Raw genomic sequence first — 22,752 nt, forward strand, 5'->3', positions numbered from 1 at the left:
CAAGATTATACATTCCTTCCCACCTGAGGTTTGCTACCAATATCACTTGATCTGGCTTTACTATGAACAGGGTGTATTTCCCTGACCCTTGCCTTTGGGCTTAACCATCTTATTTGCATTGGCCAGTAGGATGTTGGAGACATGCCTTGAGCATAGGTATATGCATGCATGTCTGAGTTTTCCTTGTGCTCTACACTTTTCTTCTGGAGAATATGCCCCGAGTAGCTGCCAGTCCAAGGAGGATGAAGGATGAATGGAGAAAGTTTGAAACCAACATACAACTTAAGCCAAATTCTCATCATTTCAGCCAAATCTCAGCCAACCTACAAACACATTAACAAGACATAAATGTTAATGTTACATGACACTGAGGGTTTTCTAAGCATCACTAAATAGCAATAATTAGCATGTCTTAGATACATGCATAAGTGTACCAAGAGACATGAACAACATTGTTTGTGGCAGCACTATTTGTAAAATATTGTTAAAAATTCAAAATAACACAAATAACCATCAAAAGTATAAATTGTGATACATTTGTGCATTGAAACTTTATACGGCAGTAAGAATTAACACGAAAACAAAATATATGAATAAAAAATGTTAATCAAAAGAAGCCAGATTTAAAGTCCTGTTTGTGTGATTCCATTTGCATAAGCTTCAAAACTTGGCAAAACAAATTTATGTTTCTGGATATCAGAGATGAGGAATGGTTACTCTTAGGCGCTGATATCAAATGGAAACAGGCATAAGGAGAGTCATTTGAGATATTAGTGTTATGCAATTTTGGGATCTAAGTACTGATTAAACAGGTATATTTTGAATATTCATCAAGTTCTACCCTTCTGATTTACGCACACTCTGAATGTTATACAATATACATAAATAAAGGCTCTTTTTGCTTATTAAGAGCATAAACATAAGTTAAATCAGTTCATGAAAAGTATTTTGTAGGAAGCATCATCTAGTAGACAAGGCATGTTTCCATCTGAGAACAGATGGAGAATTTGCCAGACTTCCAGCATCAAGTTCCCTTTCAAGGTACCCACTCATCCATTAAACACAACATAAAACTTTAGATTGTATAAAGGGGTTATATATATAAATTATAATATAAAATATATATAATTATATATCATTTAAAATAGAATTATAACATGTAAATATTATGATTTATAATTAATATATGAATATTAGAGTACATATGTAAAATAAACATTTCTAGAAATCCACAGTTGAGTAAAACAAATGTAAAAAAAATAAACCTAGAGGAATTCTTGTGTGCCCTGTGTCATCTCGAGTAATTTAGTAATATTTATCAACTGACCAAATCTAGAATGAGCAAAGGCTTTAAAAATAAACAAATTCTTCTTTCTAAAAAGAATAGATTCTTTTTTTGGTCATTTTTAGACTTGCAGAAAAATTTAGCAAAAAATAAGAAAGTTCTTATACATACCTTCACCCTCCTCCCTCCAATCTCTGCTATTATTAATTTCTTACATTAGTGTGGTACATTTACCAGAATTGATGAGCCAATATTCATACACAGTTATTAACTAAAGACCATTGTTTACTAGTGTACATTGTGTTGTACATTCTGAGTTTTGACAAGTGTATAATAATGTATATTCACCATTATTGTATCATGCAAGGTAATTTCACTGTCCTAAAAATCTCCAGTGCTTCACCTATTTATCCCTCTTTCCCTCCCCCACACCACTGGCAATCAGTGATCTTTTTATTGTTTTATTGGCTCCATTGTTTTACCTGTTTCAGAGTGCCTTATAGTTGGAATCATTCAGTACATAGGCTTTACAGATTGTTTCAGCAATAAGCATTTAAGGTTTTTCCATGTCTTCTCATAGTTTGATAACTCACTTTATTTTATTGCTGAATAATATTTTATTGTATGGATGTATTACAGTTTGTTTATTCATTCATCTATTGAAGGACATCTTGGCTGCTTGCATGTTTTACCATTATGAATAAAGCCACTATAAACATCTATATGCAGGTTTTTGGGTGGACATATGTTTTCAAGTCATTTGAGTAAATACCAAGGAGCATGAATGCTAGGTGGTGTGATACGATTATGTTTAGTTTTATAAGAAACTACCAAACTCTTCCAAAATAGCTGTAGCATTTTGCATTCCCACCAGCAATGAATGAGAGTTCCTGCTGCTCCACATTCTTGCCAGGATTTGGTGCTGTCAGTGTTCAGAATTTAACCACTATAATAGGTATGAAGTAGTTTTAATTTGCAATTCCTCAAGGATATAATATGTTGAGCAGTTTTTCATATGCTTATTTGTCATCTGTATATCTTCTCTGGTGAGATGTCACTCAGATCTTTGCCCATTTTTTAATTGGGTCATTTGTTTTCTTGTTGTTGAGAAAATACCTCGTGTAAACCTCACATATTCCAAAAGCCATATATTATTCCATTGCTGTTATGCAATAATATGGTTTTGTCTCTCTTTAATCAATCTTGATCAGTCTTGAATAAAAGCCTGTTATTGGAATAATTTACCTTGAAACTCTTCTAGTAAGAGGCTCTGAGAAATATAGTTTCTAGTCTCTGTGATAAAAGGAAGAAAATGTAGAGAATAGTACAGGGTTGCTCTCAGAAAATTTAGTAGTATAGGTTTTAGACAAATAATGTGTTCCTCTTTTTTTCAGACCAATGCTTCTTGTTAAAAGTCCTTATTTTAGACAGAAGTTTTTGTTCCATTATAATATAAAAATTTATAAGAACATATATAATTTTCACTCATAAAGAATCAAAATTCTACCTCTAGTGAATTAACTAATATAAGAAAAATGAATAGACAAGTAAATAATAAATTGCATGGTTGAACTGATACACTCACATAGACACAAAAATGATAAAAATCTAAATGTGAATGAAAATACCTATTTATATGAATTTATGGAACAAAAAGTCTATGACCTAATGAACAGGCAGACTGTCCATCATAAGCAATCATTAGAAATGTATAGCTACAGAAGAAATGTTTGCATTAATTTGCTTAATCAGTAAAGATAATTATCTATTTTGTGGCTTCATTAACTTTTCTCATCCAAAAATCCATACTCATACATAAGGATATTTATAATATTACATTACACATTTCATAGTTAGATAAAAATAAATACTCCCCAAAATGTGATATAGGAGCTTTCCATGAAAATTAATCATAGCCTCTAAACAAAAATAGAATGAGTAAGGGCTTTTTAAATGGACTAAGAATTGCTTATTAAAGGCACCTGATTTGACTGTTGGAATTCTGACATAATCATAAATTATTCTTATGAGAAATTTTCTGCCAACAAACAATAGATTCAAGAAATTTTAAATGCAAATTACTCTGAAATGTGAGGCCCAAACTTCCCACGGTCGCCCCACCTTCTACTGGGTGGAAATATACAAAAGCCTATTGGCAGATGGTGATTTTTGAACGCAGGAAACTGATTCTTAGCTTCTTAACTAAACCCACTGCTCACCATAATGCGCTATTACAGCAGCTACTCTGGTGGCTTGGACTGTGGCTTTGATGCCCTGGGTTCTGGCTCTGGCCATGACTGTGTCGGTCCGGATACAGCTGCTGCCACCCATCTTGCTATAATGGATGTCGGTCATAAGGACTCTACTGAAAAACTCCTATAGCCACTCACACTATTGGTCTCCTTCACCTGTGTCTTCTGACTTTTTCACTAAAGATCTTCTGTTCTGTCTTTCAGAAGTGAACACTTCATCCTCGGGTACCTGAAACAAACAAAACAAAACAAAACCTCCACAAAATTATACGGTCTTGGTCCAATTTATTTCAATCTAGTTGACCAAATCCCTTAAAATATCTCACAATTTACAGTAACTCTAATCCTTGATACCCCATTATCATTATACTTCATTTATTTACTATAACATCTTTATGTCATTTTCAATAAATCCTGTGTTTTATTGTAAACAATGCTGTTTAGAATTTATTCACATTTCTATCTTATGTTTGCATGCCATGTGTGTTCAATTGTGAGTATGAAAGAAGGATAAAGGAAGAAAAGAGGAAAGAAAGGAAGACTGGAAAGAAGGGAGGAGGAAGGGAAGGAGGGAGGGACAAAGAGAGAGAGAAAGAGAAATACTTGCACAAGTTTCTCCTGCAGGGATGATGTGTCTGCGAGACCTAAGAGTGGACAAACTGTTCTTCCTTTCTGCACTCATGTAAATCTGCGCATTCAAGTGCCTGTAGCCCACATATATTTATTAGCATCTGCATCCTATCAGGTTAAAGTTGGAGCCTCATATTTTGTGTTATTGCTTCCCCAGTGAAATTAATGACTTGATTCTCACTGGCATATTTTGTGACCGTCTCTTTTAGCTCTCTCTGGTTAGTACCAAATGGGCCGCATCGGTAAGCTGACATCACTGGCCTCTTCTACTTACAGGCTTTACTTCTTTGGGTCATCGGCAGAAATATCCAAATCACATTTCACTTAATTCTTCACTTTACCAGATGTGAGGGTCACTTTTATTATAAGCAATGTTGTTTGTAATGGTGTTGGTACTTATCACCTCATCAGGTTACCAGGAGAGTAAAACTAGCTAGTTAAATATAAGATTAAACTGTGATATATCAAGGAAGGGGATTTTGTCCATTATTTTTCCTATACAGCTCGATAGCAAACAAAAAGCTGAATTAGTATCTTACAAAAACAAAAGATAACTAAAAATGGCTAGTGGTATATAAAAAGGTGTTCAACTGTATTAGGCATCAAGAAAGCGAAATCACTACACATCTACCAAAATGGCCAAGAGGAAAATGCAGGTGATATGAGATGTTGGTGAAAACGTAGAGCAACAGTGTATAGAGTTATCAAAGATACAACCACTTTGGAAAACTGTTTAGTAGTTTAAAGAAACTGAACAATTTTATAGTCTATAAAACTGCAATTCCAGTTCCACTTATGCCCCCAACAAATTGCAGAATAAATCTGTGGCAGAATAAATTGCTTTTATTCAAATATTCACTCCCTCCTCCTTGACCTCCATGAGAAGATTTTACTTCCTTTCTCCATGGTTGTTGGCTTAGCTATGGAATTTGCATGACCGCATAGTGGACAGGATGTATGTGGACAAAGAGTATATTCCCCATGTCTTGTCTTGCTTTCAACAATAGGATTAATAGACACGAGTAAAGGCTTGAAAACTACTTCCACAATTGGACTGCACCACTCTCATATCAGTTTTCCAGATGGAGAAGGGGATGAATCAGCAGGATGCTGGTCCAAGTTAGAGGAAACTTACACGGATCTACCCCACTACTTTGTGCCAAGTCCAGACTAGTTCAGCCAAACCACAGACAACATGAAGACACGTGAGAGTAAAGTGAATCTTTATTACCACATAAAAAAGTGATTTGTGTCAGTTCATTATACAACGTAATTGTGGCAATATCTGAATGGGACGTACATAAGCTTTCTGAAAGATATATGCAAGAATATTCGTGAAAGTAGTGTTAATAATGGTTAAAATTAGAAACAGCCCAACATCAACCATAAATGGATAAATAAATTGTGGTATATCATGCAAGAGAATATTATTCAGCAGTAAAAATGCACACTATACGAACAAAATATATGAGTTTCAAAATCACAATGTTGAGCAAATGAAATCAGGTAAAAATAGTACATATTGTATGAGTGCATTTATATTATGTGCAAAGTTTGTAGAAGAGATACGTGGTTTCAAAGGCAGAATGAGTAATGCCTGGGGATGGGGGCGGTAGTGGCGCTGGGAAGAAGTATGAGTCCCCCTGGGTTCTGCTATTCTATCTCTTGATCTGAATGCTGATTAACTTCATAGGGTTATTTTGCTAAAATTAAGCTATTTCTACACATAATGGTTTACAGTCTTTTCTGTGTGTATTTTGGATTTCAATAAAGTGTACTCTAAAAAGTGGAATGGCAGAAAATCTAAACTTGGAGACCCATTATCCCTAAGGAAGTGGATAGACAAATTTATCAGATTTGTGATGTCAAATAATTTCTTCTTCCTTGTACCCAAAAACTTATTATGTATGATCTGAATTGTCAGAATGTATGTTTAACTTAAAGAAAATTTTTGTTAGGAAAAACAAACGTCTGGAACATGACTTTCATGTTTTACGTTATCTCTTTTAACCCAGACGTGTTATGTTACCAAATACAGAATTAGGAAAGGTTTGAAAATAGGAGAGAAATCACTTTTTAAGTGTGCATCATACATTTCTGGCAATCTTGACATAATAGAAAGGTTCTTGCTTTGCATAAAAGAAAGATGGATCAAAAGTTTCAAAACTTCTCATGCAAACGTAGACCAAAACTACCTGTGGTTTTCCCAATGCAGAGGGCATCCAAACAGAAGGTGATAGTCTAAGAAACTGAACTCTCTGCTCTTCAATTGAACTTTGCACTCCCAACTCCATGTGCTACTACAGAAACGACTCTAGCGACCTGGGCTGTGGCTTTGGTGGGTAAGGATACTGCTGCTGCTACCTATTTTGCTGTGGCAGATACTGGTCCCATGGATTCCACTAAGAAACTACCAGAGCAATTCAACCCATGGGTTTCACTCCCTGACTTCCTGAACCCTGCCTCCAGTTAATTCTCCCCTCTTTTCAAACATGGACAATGCATCTTAATTTCCTGAATGTGAGGTCAGAGAAATTCAGATGCAACTTTGTCTTCATTATTGATGAAACACACAGAATATCTTACAATTAATAGGAAACATTTCCTTTTAATTATCATTTTACTTCTGTGTAAGGTTTAATTTAATAATGTCTCTCATGTACAAAAAGTTTAACTTCATTTTTAAATAAACTCTTATTAACTACATTGCTTTATTTTCATTTATATTTCTTGCTATTAGCTTTATGCTCATGCAACGGTGTATGTGTGACCTGTCAGATGGATTTAAGTGAGGTAAGTTTCATCCTTATTAAAGACTTTTAAAAAATACCTCTTCAAAAAAATTGAATATAAGACATACCTTTACAAATGATTTTGTATACAAATGATATGATTTCAGCCAGCATATTCAAAATTGAACATGTATATTTGTTATTTGAGAATATCCATGACAAGAATATTGACAAATATCTATTTATTCAAAATTATAAAACATGTATTGCAGTTTCATCAAAGTATTAAAGGAATTCTCTTCCATTTTTTTCAGAGATGGTTAATGTCACTCTAATGTCCTTGCAAACTTTCAGTGTCCTCAAACAGTACTATTTAAGCAACTTTTTGCTACTCAAATATCATAAATTTTAATTTTAAAATTTCACATTTAAATGTACAGCCAATCTGAAATTGATTTTTGCATATGGTATGAGCCATAGAAAAAGTTTTTCAAATGATATTTTCCAGCACCATTTATTGAAAAAATTATCTTTTCACTCACTGCACTGAACTGTACCTTTGATATATATCAGGTAATTGCATATTGTTAACATGCCTGGACTCTTGATTTTCTTTATTGACCTTTTTGTCCATCTTATGTCAATAGTGTACCATTTTGATTAATGAACTTTAATACTAAATCTTGGCATCAGGTAATGTAAGTCTTCTAATTTTGCCTTTCAACATTTTCTTAGCTATTCTTGTCCCTTGAATTTCTATATAACTTATAGAGTCATCTAGTCAATTTTGACCCCCAAAAAGCAATAATTTAAAAAGCTCTAGCATTTAGAAAGAATTCATATCATAAAATTTCTGTTTTCTGTCCTTAAATTTGATATATCCTTCCATGTATTTAGATCTTCTTTAATCTCTCTCATTAATATTTTGTGATATTTAGTTTATCTTAACTATATTTCACTATATTTATTCCTAGATATTTAGTCTTTATGCTACTGTAAATGATTTAATAATTAATTTTAATTTTATTTATTTATTATTTATTTCCTATTTACAGAAATAATGTTGCTTTTTGTATGTTAACCTAGAGTACAGAAACCTTGATAACTTATTAATTCTAATAGCTTATTTATAGATTATTTTTGACTTTTATTATCTTTAAATCAACATTTTATTTTTGTTTGTGTAAACAATATCTTTCATTTCCTTCTTTCTTTCTTTCTTTCTTTCTTTCTTTCTTTCTTTCTTTCTTTCTTTCGGCCTATTTGATTAGATTGTAGCTCCAGGGCACCACTGGAAAGAGACTGTGTTATCAGTTATCCTCATTTTACTTAATCTCAGGAGGAACACTTCAACATTTCACCATTAAATATGAAGTTTGTTCTCCATAGTTGATCAGAATAAGGATTTGATCTATTTCTAGTTTGCTAAGAATTGTTATTTTAAATTGCTTTTGAGTTTTATTAAGTGTCTTCTCCGCAATTTTATTGAAAAAGTGGTGAACTTTCTCTTTTATCTTGTTAGTTTGGTCAATCATACTGACTTTTTTTCCCCACTTTTTGTTCTAAAATAACTTCAAATTTACAGAAAAACTTCAAGAAAAACACAGAATACTAGTTTATTCCCCAAACCATTTGAAAGTAATTTGCAGACATTATGTCCCATTATCCTGAAATAGTCTAAGCATGCATTTCCTACAAATAAGGACATTCTGTTCTGCCTCATTAGGCCATGTGAATACCTTTCTACCCTGCTCAGATTCCACAACCCATTCCAGGCTTTTGTTGCCTCCACCTCAGCTTGCCTCCACCCTTCCTAACACTGCTTATGTCTCTAGATATTCATATTAAGTAATACATGTCTCTTTTCCTTCATCTTCAAAAGTTCCTGCATTTGTTTCTACTTGCGATCACTCTTCTTCTGCAGAAAAAAAAGCTCTATTGTATTTCTTACTGCAGGTCTGGTGGCCACTTTTCTCTAGGAAAAAAATTCTTTATTTTATATTAAATTTTGAAGGATACTTTCACTCAATATAGCGTTATAAGCTAGCAGGAATATTTCCCCATGACTGTCATGAAAGAGGTTTTTTTTAAAACCAAGAAAAAGAAATTTATTGTTTGACACTATAAATTTGCCTGTTGCATTAATTCACACATATACTATATGTTATCCCCCTGAGTGATGCCTTGTGCATACAATCACACTGTTAGGTGCAATTTTAAAGGTTTGCTTAAGGAAATAGAAATCACTTGGGGTATTTTAAGCAGAAAAGGTTTAATGCAGAGAAATGCATATCAAACCATGAGAAAGGCCATAGAAACAAAGGTCGAGAAAAGTTTCTACAATCACTCAAATTCACTTTTATCTTTTGTTGAGTAAGGAAGTTTCAGGAACCATAACATACTGACACTGAATGTCGCAGCTTCCTGCAGTATGTGGGTCAGAATTTCTCAGCAGAACTCAGTTCAAAACCCTACATTTGCCGAAGGTCAAATATCTCCTTACTGATGCCAATTAAATAATATGGCTTCTGTCTGTCTTTCAGGTCCCAGTCTTACTCAGGAGACTGCGACTGGCAGAATCTCTGGAGGACCTTTCTAGCTAGTAGCTTGGAAAGTATAGATGCCCATCAGTGGAATACACAAGAGGATACAGAGGAAGGAAGAGGGCAGAGTTGCCAACAGAAGATTTAGAACTTCAGGTTTCACTCAAACACATTGGTGTGTTGCTATTTTTTCCACAGCATGATGTTTTCTTTAATACCTGGGTCTATGCAGTGTAGACAAGGAACATCTCAACTATTAAATTTAGGATATTAATTTTAAAGAAGAACATGGAGCATATCTTGCTTAGGAAACAGGCCATACCTTACAGAAATGAGATGGTACCTCTCTACTAAGCATCACTTTCTCACATAAATGACTGCCAGCCAGGACTAGTATTGGGCCAATGGTTTGCATGCTTTCTTATGCAAGGTTATGCTACTTCTAGAGGATGACTGAATGGGCAAGGGAAATCCTGGGTCCAGAGAGAGGAGAGTTAGAAATATTTCATAGCTGTGCTTGAGTATCAGCTGAGTCTTCATCAGTATCCCAGTTTTGACAAAGGGTTTTGACAACAGTGTGACATACAGATTCACAAATTTGTATACCCACTCAAGAGATTTAATTAACACACTTGAAGGAAAATTAATAAATGAGTAAATGACAAATTGCATGGTTCAATGGTAAAATCACCCAGACCAAGGCAAGAATACTGAATAAAAACAAAATCTAAGGTGAAAGGAGAGACGGCATTGAAACAACAAAGAAACATACAAGAAGTCATTCTTTTATAAGTAATCGCTGGAAAGTCATCTCTAGGGGAAATAGTTGCTTGTCCCTTAAACAAAAGGTAAACTGGCAGGTTTTTTTAACTTCAGTAATGTTTCCAAATCATGAATCCATAAGCCAACAGAGGGACATTCATAAATTCTAACCACACATTTCAATGTGAGATGAAAAGTATAACAACAGAAATAATAATTATTAAGGACTTGAAAAAAAAATGAGCTTCCCATGCAAACTTGCCATGGACTTTAACAAAAACACTGTACAGAGGACATTGCAAATATAGCAAAATTTGCTTGTTACAGTCATCTTTACTTTGGTTGCGGGAATTCTGACATAACAGCAAAGGATTCTTGGTGATGAGGGCTTCTTTCTGCCTAGTAAACTACAAATTCTGGAAGTTTAAAAGCAAATTAATGTAAAATGAGTCTTCCCCCTGCCTGTGGATTATCCCACCCACCAAGGGCGGTTCCCTTGTTAATATTCACACAGAGGAAACCGATCCTCTGCCCCCAGCTGAACCTTCCATTCCCCATAGTGTGTGCTGTTACAGCAGCTACTGCAGTGGCCTGGGCTGTGGCTGTGGCTGTGGCTGTGGCTGTGGTGGGTAGCGATGTGGCTGCTGCCGCCATCTTGCTGTGGCAGAGACTGGTCCTATGGGTTCTCCTAGTTCTTCTAGAGTCACTCAGCCAGTAAACTCACTCCTGTGCCTCCCAATTATCCTTCCTGCATTCTCCTTGTAAGTAATTTTTTTCTCTTTCTAAACAGTGGAAATTTTTATCCTAGACTATTTCAACTTCAGATTGAATACTACAAATTCAACATGCTTCAAGTTGATTGACCAAAGTTACATGTAATACCTCACAATTGATAAAAATATCTATGTTTGATATTGTATTCCTTCTTCCTTCATTGTAGCTTAGCAACATTGATGTGAACAAAATTTTAAAATTTATATTTCAGTAAACTCTCTTTCATTGCAAAGTGCTGTGCATTTAGATTCATTTCTTTCTGCCACTTATGTATGTTTGGGTGTGTATGTTTAATCTAAGGGCACATGGGGAAAAACAGGAATCTTTACAGATGTACAACCACACATCTTAACAGCCTGGATAGTAAAATAATAATGCTGTATAAAATGGTTTTACTTGTCAGATAAGAGGAAAACTCTGTTCCGCAGCAGTATAAAAAGCAAGGCTCATACATTTTCTGTCCCTCATTCAACCTTCCAATGGCTCTAAAGAGTCTAGATGTGTGATTTATACAGAACACTCTGCTTGGCAAAACCTCCTTCAGTTAAAAAGACTTAGATTAATGAATGAGATTACCTTTTAACACCTGCTAAAATTACTAATAACTCACAAGTAGACATAAAAAACAGATTGCTTGAAGCATGCTCTGTACATGCTCCTCCACAGCTAAGCTTACCCAACTCTCACTGTGCTCATTTTTCCTCACCAACATATTTTGTTCCCCCCACCTGACTCCATGCCAAACAATTTTTTTAAGTAAAATGTTACATTTTACCTTAAAGAAAATCTTAAAGCAGAATCTTTCCTAACTAATGGTCTAGACTTTCCAGGAGTAGAAATTTCTCTCCATTTTGCACAAAGCACCTCTGTTCTCAACTGAAAAGTGAGGAAGATTAAAAGTGGCCCCCTGCCTTATGCATGCCCTCTGTTACTGTCAGAAAACATCTGTTTCAATCCCAGGGAAACTGTAAGACAAAGATGACCCCAGAGAATGAGGCAGAGTTGTATTTGGAGGAGACTCAATCCTAGAACTGAGATGTCAAAGAGATATCTCTATAGTACCCACAGCTGGGACAGTGGCATTTAACAGGATTGTGATACATAGGTCAGCTAGAGACAGAGATAGATAAATAGATGATGATGATAATGATGATAGATAGATAGACAGATAGATAGATAGATAGATAGATAACAGAGAGATGATAGAGAAATGCAGACGTAGTGAAATGTTTATAATTGAGGAATCAGAGTAAAGAAGACATAGAAATTCTTTTTACTGGTCTTATAGTTTTCTATTTGAAATACTTCAACACAAATTATACCAAAGGTGTTCAAAGAAATGACAAAGACAAATGGCTGATCACCAATTCTGTCTAAACTGCTCATGTAAAATGCTTCTGTGTGACTCTGAGCCACTCCAATTATCAACATCTGATGTAGTTAAATTCCCATCCTTAAGGTTTTAATGATGTAGTGCCTACAAAAGCAGCACTGTTCTCATATATACGTACTGTTGGCAGTTTCCTGATGCCACTGTGCCTCTGTGTGATTGCAATGTGTTCCTCCCACATCATGGTCTTCTGATTGCTCCTCTGTAGTTCAAGGGAAAAAAGCAGAACATCTGCCATGCGTTCTGGTTGCTGAGTCAGTGACTCTGCCTGACAATCTTGTGCAAGGAAAGAGCCGTGGTTACCAACTCCTGCACACCAGCCTCAACATCCTGGATCGTGGCTTTTCTCCTGCAGCACTGATTCTTGTGCTTATAGGTCCAACTTTTCCTTACAAGTTAAAGCAACTTAATTTTTTTCAATGATTCTGATCTTCACTCCCTACACAAGGGACAATGGGAAAATGGAATTTCATCTGAAGAAATACTATTCAAGTAACAGAGACAAGAAGAAATAGGAAGTCCAACAAGTTGGGTAACAATTCAAGTACTTATTAAAGAAAATCAACCTGTATTTTAAAACAGTCATGCAAAGAAGATTTCAGCTGAAATGGCTGTCTTGGTGAATGTTTTAAACCACTTAAGAATAAAATAAATACCAATTATACAATACTCTTCCATAGAATACGAAAAGAGCAATACTAATAAAATAAAAATCTTAACAAAGACATTATATTAAAAGGTCCATTTCTTGTGAACATAGCTATAAAAATCTGAAACAGTGTAGAATCAAAGCGAAATCCCATAAGCTATATTCCGAAACTGCAAAATCCTAGATCATTTTAATATCTGAAAACTCAGTTTAATTCATCACATTAATACAAATAGAAAGAAAGTCATATGAACATCTTAATAGATTCAATATGCATTCATGAATTTTTAAAACTCTCTGTAAACTAAGACTAGAAAATCATTTCCTAAATTTGGTAAATGGCATCTACATAAAATCTACCACTAATTATCATACTTAAAGCTGACATACAGAATAATTTCCACTTGAGGTTAGGAACAAGACATGGATAACTATTACCACAGTTTAATAAAAGTTTGTACCACTTCAATACAACTTTGTACCATAGGTCTTAGCCACTGCAATACATGTAAATAAATAAGTACATAAATGTAGCAAAAATTGGATAGGAAAATGTAGTTCTGTCACTATCAACAAAAGACATAATTGTATACATGGAAAAGACAGTATTGAGTCAACAATAATCACACACCAATGGAAGAAAAGAAATTCTATAAACAGACAAACATATAGGGTCACCAGATTTATCCTACTAAGATAATATTGCAGTGCAGAAAATGAAAGGATTGACTCACAAGAAATTAATCAAAATTGCAGTGAAGTGTCACCTCACACCAGTCAGAATGGCCATCATTAAAAAGTCCTCAAATGATAAATGCTGGAGAGGGTGAGGAGAAAAGGGAACCCTCTTACACTGTTGGTGGGAATGTAGTTTGGTGCAGCCACTATGGAAAACGCTATGGAGATTTCTCCAAAGACTGAAAATAGAATTACCATATGATTTAGCAATCCCACTGCTGGGCATATATCCAGAGGGAACATTTTCAAAAAGATACATGTACCCCAATGTTCAAAGCAGCACTATTTACAATAGCCAAGACATAGAAACAACCTAAATGCCCATTGACAAATGACTGGATAAAGAAGCTGTGGTATATTTACACAGTGGAATACTATTAAGCCATAAAAAATAGTAAAATAATGCTATTTGCAGCAACATGGATAGACCTGGAGAATGTCATTCTTGGTGAAGTAAGCCAGAAAAAGAAAGAAAAATACCATATGATATCACTTATATTGGAATTGAAAAATTAAAAAAAAAAGACAAATGAACTTATTTATAAAACAGAAGCAGACTCACAGATATAGAAAATAAACTTATGGTTACCAGAGTGGGTAGGGAGTGGTAAGGGATAAATTAGGAGTTTGAGATTTGCAGATACTAACTAATATATAGAAAGTAGATAAACAACAAGTTTATACTATATAGCACAGGGAACTATATTCAATATCTTATAGCATCTTATGGTGAAAAAGAGTATGAAAATGAATATATGCATATTCCTATATGACTGAAGCATTATGCTGTACACCACAAATTGACACAACATTGTAAACTGACTATACTTCTATAAAAATATATTAAAAAAATTTTTAAACAATGCCTTGATTAATTTCAAATAGGCAATAATTTCTTAAACAGGTAATAAAAGCACTAGCTAGAGAACATATTAATAAAGTGGACTTCACCAAAATTAAAGATTTCTATTTTTAAAAGTGAAAAACTACTGATAGGGAGAAGATATTTACAGTACATATATCTAAAAGAGGATTTGTACGAAAAATAAATTAAAATACCTACAAATCACTAGAAACAGACACAAAACACAATTAAAAATTGGCAAAAACCTGAACAAGCATCTTAGGTAAGATGATAACAAAAGATGACCAACCTTATTAGAGCAAGAAAATTCAAATTATTACCACACTGCATACCCCTTAAAATAGCTAAAATTAAAGAAACTCAAAATACCAAATAATTTTGAGAATATGAAGCAACTAGAATTCACACATATTGCCTCTGGGGATGGCATTTGGCACAACTCCTATGGAAACTGTTTGGCAGCATCTAAAAACGCTAAATACATATATAACCTAAAACCCATCATCTCCACCCAACAGAAATGATGACTTCTGTCCACTTAAGTTATCTTGTCCCTTCCACACATACTCACAAACTCGTATATGTAAACTCTAAATTCTTAGACTGCCTTTTGAGAAAATAAATTATTTTTAGAAAACAAACAAGCCAACAAATCAAAGCTTGGAGAAAGGACTATATGCTTTATGTCACACCAAGTAGCCAGGACACATCATTTCAAGTAAATAAATATATAAGCATGGGCAATAAAAATAAGGAGAAAAAAATTTCTAAAAGCATATGATTTTATTAAGGTCATTCTGACATAAAAGCAAAATATGTTCGGTAAAGAGGGTCCTCACTATGTCTAGTAAATCAAAAATTCAGGAGGACCTCTAATGCTTTCTAATGCCTCCTAAATCTCATTCAAGTCTCTCTCATTGGTGGCATTTCCTGCAGAATCTTATTTTGCAAGGAATCTTGGGAAATGTAGTCCCTGAGCTTCCAGACTAACTGTTCCTTGGGAGTGGAGGGAGAATGACAAACTGATCATCGACCTGAAACTAATCACATGCAGAATAATTGCTTTTCAAAACAGAATAAAAAATTCTTTCTATTCTTAATTAATGATTTAATTAAGGGACACTTGAAATAATGGCAAAATGATCTTATGTCAGAGGAACTGTCTTTACCTAGGGAAACAAAAGATGTAATAAATTTTTCTAGGGGACATTGTTCTAAATTCTGAAGTCAACGATGCTTGTAGTTTGCCCTACCCATCACTGACAGTATTTAAAAGGCCCTGGGAAAACGTTGACATTTAAACCAAGAAGAATTCACATCCCCTCAAGTGAACCTGCCACTCGTAACACCGTGTGCTACTACAGCAACTATTATGGTGGCCTGGGTGGTGGTTATGGGGGCCTAGGTGCTGCCTGTGGCAGGTGTGGATGTGGCTGCTACCGTCCATCTTGCTATACCACATGCTAGACCTCTGGGTTCTATTGAGAAGCTTGTAGAACCACTCAGCTTATTGGACTTGACCTGCTGGACCAGGATGACTTAGAAATTCTAATATACCTTTAATGCAGAGTAAACTCATCTTAGGCTACGAGGAAAAACATGTTTCAGATTGGACCTCTCTTTCTTGGTCAAAATCATCCGGAATACCTTCAAATTTTATATTTTTAAGAGATGCTTTCACTTTGATATTGCATTTCCATCATACCTTCTCATTAATTTTGATCTTGCAGAAGATTTCTGCTCCATCCATGTAAGTGGAGAGCACCATTTGCTTTCAGCTGGCAGGACCAGCAATGCTGTTTAACTGCTCTGCCTCAGAATTATGCTAACTCTTCAAAACTCAGGTGCAATTTATTCTGCAGAGGCCTTGACTCTGCATTCCAGCACTTATCACATTAGTCCATCAAGTTTATAATACGTTCGTGATTAGACCCAGTGAGCAGGAACTAGCAACTACCCCGAACATCTTGGTAAGACTTATGAGTGACAGAGGATGGGAAATAAGTCCTACAAAAATTTAAGGACCTGCCACCTTGGTGAAATTTTTAGAGGTCCAGTGATCTGGATGAAGGAGGCATCATTATATATGGCCCCTCCTATCAATAAGTTAAAAAACACAATATTTAGTGGCCTCTTTGTAATTTCACGGTAACATATTCCTTACCTGGATGTGCTTCCTATTATCCACTTGGAAAGTAATAAAATGGCTACAAGTTTTGAAAAAATTAAGACCAAAAGAAGCTCCAGAATGGTCACAGGCTGCTGCATACACTGCTCTGCTACTAAACTGTATAGAGCAGCAGATTCAGTGCTGTTTAAAGTGTCCATAAGGATGGTGTTTAGAGGTTTTCACAGGTCTGTAGAGGTGAATCATTACACAGGCTTTTAGGATTTTGGAGTAAATCTCTGCTATCCTCTGCAGATTTATATTATCTTTTAAAGAAATAGCTTCTGACACATTACTGAGTTCTTTTTTCTTTTACATTGTTTTTTTTCCGGTTTTATTTAGATACAATTGACATATAACATTTTGTAAGTTTACGGTGCACAACATAATGACTTAACATACGTGTATATATATATATACATACGTATATATATATTGCTAAATGATTACCACTAGGTAACATCCATCACTTCACATAATTACATTTTTTTCTTGTGATAGCAAGTAAATCTTTCTTTTAAGATCTATCCTATTAACAACTTTTCAAATATACAATACGGCATAATTAACTAAGGTCACCATGTTGTACATTACATCCCCAGAACTTATTTATTTTATAACTGGAAGTTTGTACCTTTTGACCACCTTCACCCATTCCCTGTACCCCAGCCCCGCCATGTCTGGCAACCACCAATCAATTCTCTATTTGTACAAATCTGATTTTTTTTTTTAATGAGTTCTTGTCTATGGGCCACCAAGCTACCATGTGACTTGAACTGCCCATTGTGAACAAGATATTGTTTGGCTTTTTGAGCCACAAATTTGAGTGTACACAGCAGCTCTTCCATCATCTGGTAAAAGTGGTGTATATGAGACTGGGTTTGAGGAAGACCAGAAAGCACAAATAAATTATAGAGGAAAGTAGCTCACAGGGAAATAAATGTGACAATGAATATAGGTATGTTCATGTATAACTGAAAACTTGTGCTCTGCACTGGAATTTGACACAACATTGTAAAATGACTAACTCAATAAAAAAAATTTTTTTAAAAATAAAGAAGAAAGTGGCTTGAATTTCATGGCTTCTACTCTTCTGTCTTCTCTTTCTCAAACTTCACTGATGAATTTATGCTGATTTCCCAGTTGAAGGAAGGAAAAATTAGTCCTGGTTTACAGATGGTTCTGCCAATATGCTGATACTCGTAAAAGTGGGCAGCTGCAGTTAATAGCTCAAATCACATCTGGCCCTAGAGAACAGTGGTGAAAGAAAATTCTCAATTGTTTTCAATCCTCCTGAGAAATGATAACATCCAAATTTAACCTGTCTTTCAAAACTTAAGACTATGTATATGTGTATGATACAAACAGAGCCAATATCCCTTAAGAAAAGATAAATATTCATGTATTCTATCAAATTTGAGCTTCAAAAGGTCTATCCTGGGTTCCTATGACCTTGCCGTCAAATAAGATTCTCAGTGCTCTTCCTGTATGTGAAGAAATGTGTACACTCTGGTGCAGGTACAGGATAAGCAACTAGACAACTTTTTAAGGAGCAGAAAAAAAAAAAAAAAACTACACAAGCAACAAAGTGGCATTACTTTAAGAGAACACGGCAATACAAAACCCACAGAGTAAAATGTGATTGGAGTAGGTGGTGGATCGTACAGAAAATATACTATTTGCTCCGAAGATTTATATAGATAACATCACAGCTGTGTTGATTAGCTTTTAAATCTGCATATGGGATGAAGGGTATTATTAGAATAATCGTTGGAGGAAGAAGGCATTTGCCGCCTCCACGTGATGTCATGCAGCTTGGTTACAAAGGTTAAATTCAGCAACAGAATGAGCAAGCTCAATGAATTCAGCATTTTTTTTTTTTAAATTTAAAGCATACCAACTGTTCGGGAGGATCCCAACATACCAAGAAAACAGTCTTCAATTTTAATGGGTATGTGGAGTCTCTTTTATCTAAAGAAATGAGATTAATGAGATTCCTAAATACAGGTTGGTCTAGATGAGGATGTCACGTTTGCCACACCTACACTTTAGATTGTATAAAAGGTCCCTAGTTTTTAATGTTCTTACTCTCTAAAACTTACTCTTTTCTCTTAGGCTAAAAACTTTAAATTCTGGCCCAGTCTGCTACTACTAAGGTAGGTACTTTGGAGGACTGGGCTAGGACTGCAGCTCTGGATATGGCTATGCCTGTTGCTTTGGTGCCTTTAGAACCTTGGGATGCGGCTACAGATGTGGCTGTAATAGGGCCTGACTGCTGACACCAATAATGTTACACTAGACACTTGTTCTGTGGCATCAACTGAGTAATATCTGCTGCTGAGTCCATTCTCTGGTGAGATGGAGATTCTGCTCTGCAGAATCTTTTCATTGCACACCTTGTACTCAATTTTAATTGTTAATAATCCAATCCAAACCTAAGTGTTCAGAATAGATTATTAAATAGACAATACACCCACATCTGTGTCCTTTATTGACTGCATTTTTGTCTTTAATGTTTTTTTTGACAACGATATGCCAGGCAAATTACAATTTCAGTGTGCTTCATGAGCAGGAAGCTCTGGGTTTATTTTTCATTCCTCTGGCCTGGCCAATGTTATTAGTTATTTCTCTTTTTTAAAATATATTACTTATTTATTTGTTAAAAATATTTGTTGAGTAATTACTTCATAAGTCCCTCTGTTAGGTCTTAGAATTACAAATATGAAAAGATGTGTTAAGTTAGAAAGCAAATATGTAAATGAACATGACAGGTGATGTGACAGTCAAGTGCAAACACAGAGGAGAAGGCTCATGTCGGTATTAAAAAAAGAGAGAGATGCTAGAGCAAAAGGTGGGATCAAATATGTTCACGCTGAAGTTACATTTAAATCAATTCTTGGCAGAGGAGAAATGAATTAGAGAGGCAAGGGATACACGATGCAGGAGGACCAGAATATGCATAGGCAGAAGAAAAGTATTAGATAGTAGAGCTGTAAGTTGATGTCACTCTTAGAAAGCAAGCAGAGCAAAGCAAGTGGCTACAATGAGGCCCTGGGTAGTTAAGAGAAGCCTGAACATCAAGGTCATATATATCTTGCTATAGGTGCACTAGACACTGTTTTTAAAAGTTGCGATATTTTCCACAGAAATTTATGTTGTATAAAATCATTATGGCAACTAATTAAAAGGTAATCGGCCGAGGAGTATGACCAAGCAGCCAATGTGAGGTCTTCATGTAAGAAAGCAGTAACTAAAGTTTTATAGAGGGCCTAGATCAAACAGACATTTAAGAGATGGAACTTAAAGAACTTGCTTATGTGGTGTGGGGTGAAGGGTAATAAAGGATAAAAAGGGGCACACATGAGCTCCAGATTGGAGGTTCAGCAATTGATGGATCGCGGAGGTAACAGCAGATGTGATGTGGGACCCGGGAGCATTCGGGGGATGATCAGGGTGGAGATCGGAAAATTCATTTGAGTTCAGATAAATTTAAGAAAAGTTATTTAGTGGTAGTTCATTACAAAAATCTGAAACTCAAGAGGGAACTGAGTTTGAGATTTCGAAGTGATTGGATAAAGGTTGTATTAACTACACAAATACGGTACTCCAATATTCAGAAGTGAGCAGCAGAAAAAGACATTTCAGTGCAGGTAAGAAGCAGGCAAAGGTAAACGGTGACACTGAAGAGAGTTGTATCAGGGAAGACAAGGACGCTGACACTTCCTGGGAGGGAACCATCAACAACTGCCCTTTCATTCAAACATTTATTCTTTCACCGAGTATTTCTAATGACATAAATTTCGACACTAGACTAGATGCTGGCTGGCACGTGGTCAGTGAGGTGGGCATGTTCTCTGCCCTTGCAGAAGTTGCAATCAGAGGGGATGGCAGAACATGAAAAGACGATAATCATAAAATAACACGGGCTTCAGTGTTTGTTTAGAGAGACTCTTCAGCCCCCCGATGTTTGGGAAGGGACCTCAGACTCCACTGACATGATTACCAAAGAAATAGCCATTTTAAATGTGATTCCTGTATTCTAATCAAGATCGATGGGTCCAAATCAAGATGAATCTTGAACAAGATGAGCCAGAAGATCCCCAGGATTTGTGAGCAGGAACATATATTTTTCCCTACTTGATGAAGCTCTAAGGACTGACAGTTGGGAAATATTAGCAGCTGTGTTTTATTTGCTTTTTTAAAGTGCCCAGTAACAGTTCATTACAAGGCACCTACTTAACTAACCTGCCGAATAATCTCTTATATGTTCTGCTCAGGGACAATTCATGGAGAAGCTTTTTAAATTTTTCTAGGTCAGCCATCTCAGTAATGATATTCCATCAAGTCAATGAGGCACACTATCCTAACAAAACCAGAGGAGTAAACCTGAAAATCATTATTTCCTAGATCTACACATTGACTTCAAATACTGTTCTGTATTAATTCATTACTTGTTTATTTACCTCAAAAGTCTGACTTGGTTGGCTTTGCATGGAAGTTGGAACAAAAATGTCATAATTGAAATTTCATGCAGAATCTATACGCCACAGAGAGTAATTGTGATAGGACGTTAACATTTTCTGACAGTTTGAAAATATAGCACCATCAAATCTTAGAAAGGGTATTTTCACAAAAGTGGTGATAGTGATGACAGGTTGAAAAAGATCTGTGAAAGAAATTACAAAATACATGACAGCACACAGCAAAATTTCTGCCCTGATAGCTGAAGGTAATGGCAGAAGTTAGTTAGAACTTAAGTAGATTGAAAGGAAATGTAATAATGACCAGAAATTGAATTCTTTCCAGTCCTTTTTAACAGCCTTAAAATTCTAAATACTCATGGAATTAAGTCAAGTTTGCCTTTGAGAAGAGGGATTTTACTTCAGTTCCCTGTATGGACCAAAGGGCATCTCAAAAACCATCAGCAGACCTGTAGCTCTATAAAGAACAATAGCCTATAACTTAGTTAAAACATTAAAGTATTTATATGTATATGGATCTATATCAATACATATCTATATATGAAGTACATATGTTCATATGTATGCATATATTAAAAGAGAAAGAAGAAAAGTAAGAGAAGAGAGAAAAAGAAAGAAAGAAATATACTAGATACTTTAGCATATGGTTATCTGGCTGAGATTGGGGTAGGGAGCTGATGTGTAGTTTTGGGTGAATGAGTGGAGATGGAAGAGGGTAAGGGGTTAAACAAAAGGTAAAAAAATAAAGATAGAAACTGTAGTGAAAAAATCCCCAATTGAAGAAAATATTATTTGTATGCTTATATCTATGTGTGTGACATGTAATAGGCACAGAGGTTATATCTGTTGACTATGTGTATCCATAATAAATGATAGTATAAAAAGCAAGTGCTCAATATGTGTAGCATGATTCCTTTTTGTTTGAAACCACAAACTTCAAACTCCCGTGTGTACATAACCGTGGGCAGAGACAAAATTGCTTATGGCTGTGTGAGGGAAGAGAGAGTGATGGAAGGTCCCCAGAAGGGGATGATATGTATGGGCAGTAAGATGAGAGATAGTTAACTTGATCTTATATTTATTTGCATTGCTTCGCTTATTCTTTGGTTTGTTTGTTTTTTTGTTTTTTATTTTATTTTATTGAGTTAATAATCAGTTTACAATGTTGTGTCAATTTCCAGTGCAGAGCACAGTTTTTCAGTTATACATGAACATACATATATTCATTGTCGCATTCTTTTTCACCAGCTTCACTTATTCTTACAGGCATGTGCTATCTGGTAAATAAAGAAAACATCAAATGCAGAAAACATTGAAAAACTGAAAGCATGCTTTAGATAATAGAAAATTGAATCATAGACCCAAAGAATGAGAAGAAGCTTTAGAGAGCTGGCTTTATTTAACTTCTGCTTGACTTGCCTTTGATTTGTTACCTTTTGCTGTAGAAGATTTTGTATCCAAACAATTAGCATTCTGTCTTTACC

This window comes from Camelus dromedarius, chromosome 2, assembly GCF_036321535.1.
Source record: "Camelus dromedarius isolate mCamDro1 chromosome 2, mCamDro1.pat, whole genome shotgun sequence".
Taxonomy (NCBI): domain Eukaryota; kingdom Metazoa; phylum Chordata; class Mammalia; order Artiodactyla; family Camelidae; genus Camelus; species Camelus dromedarius.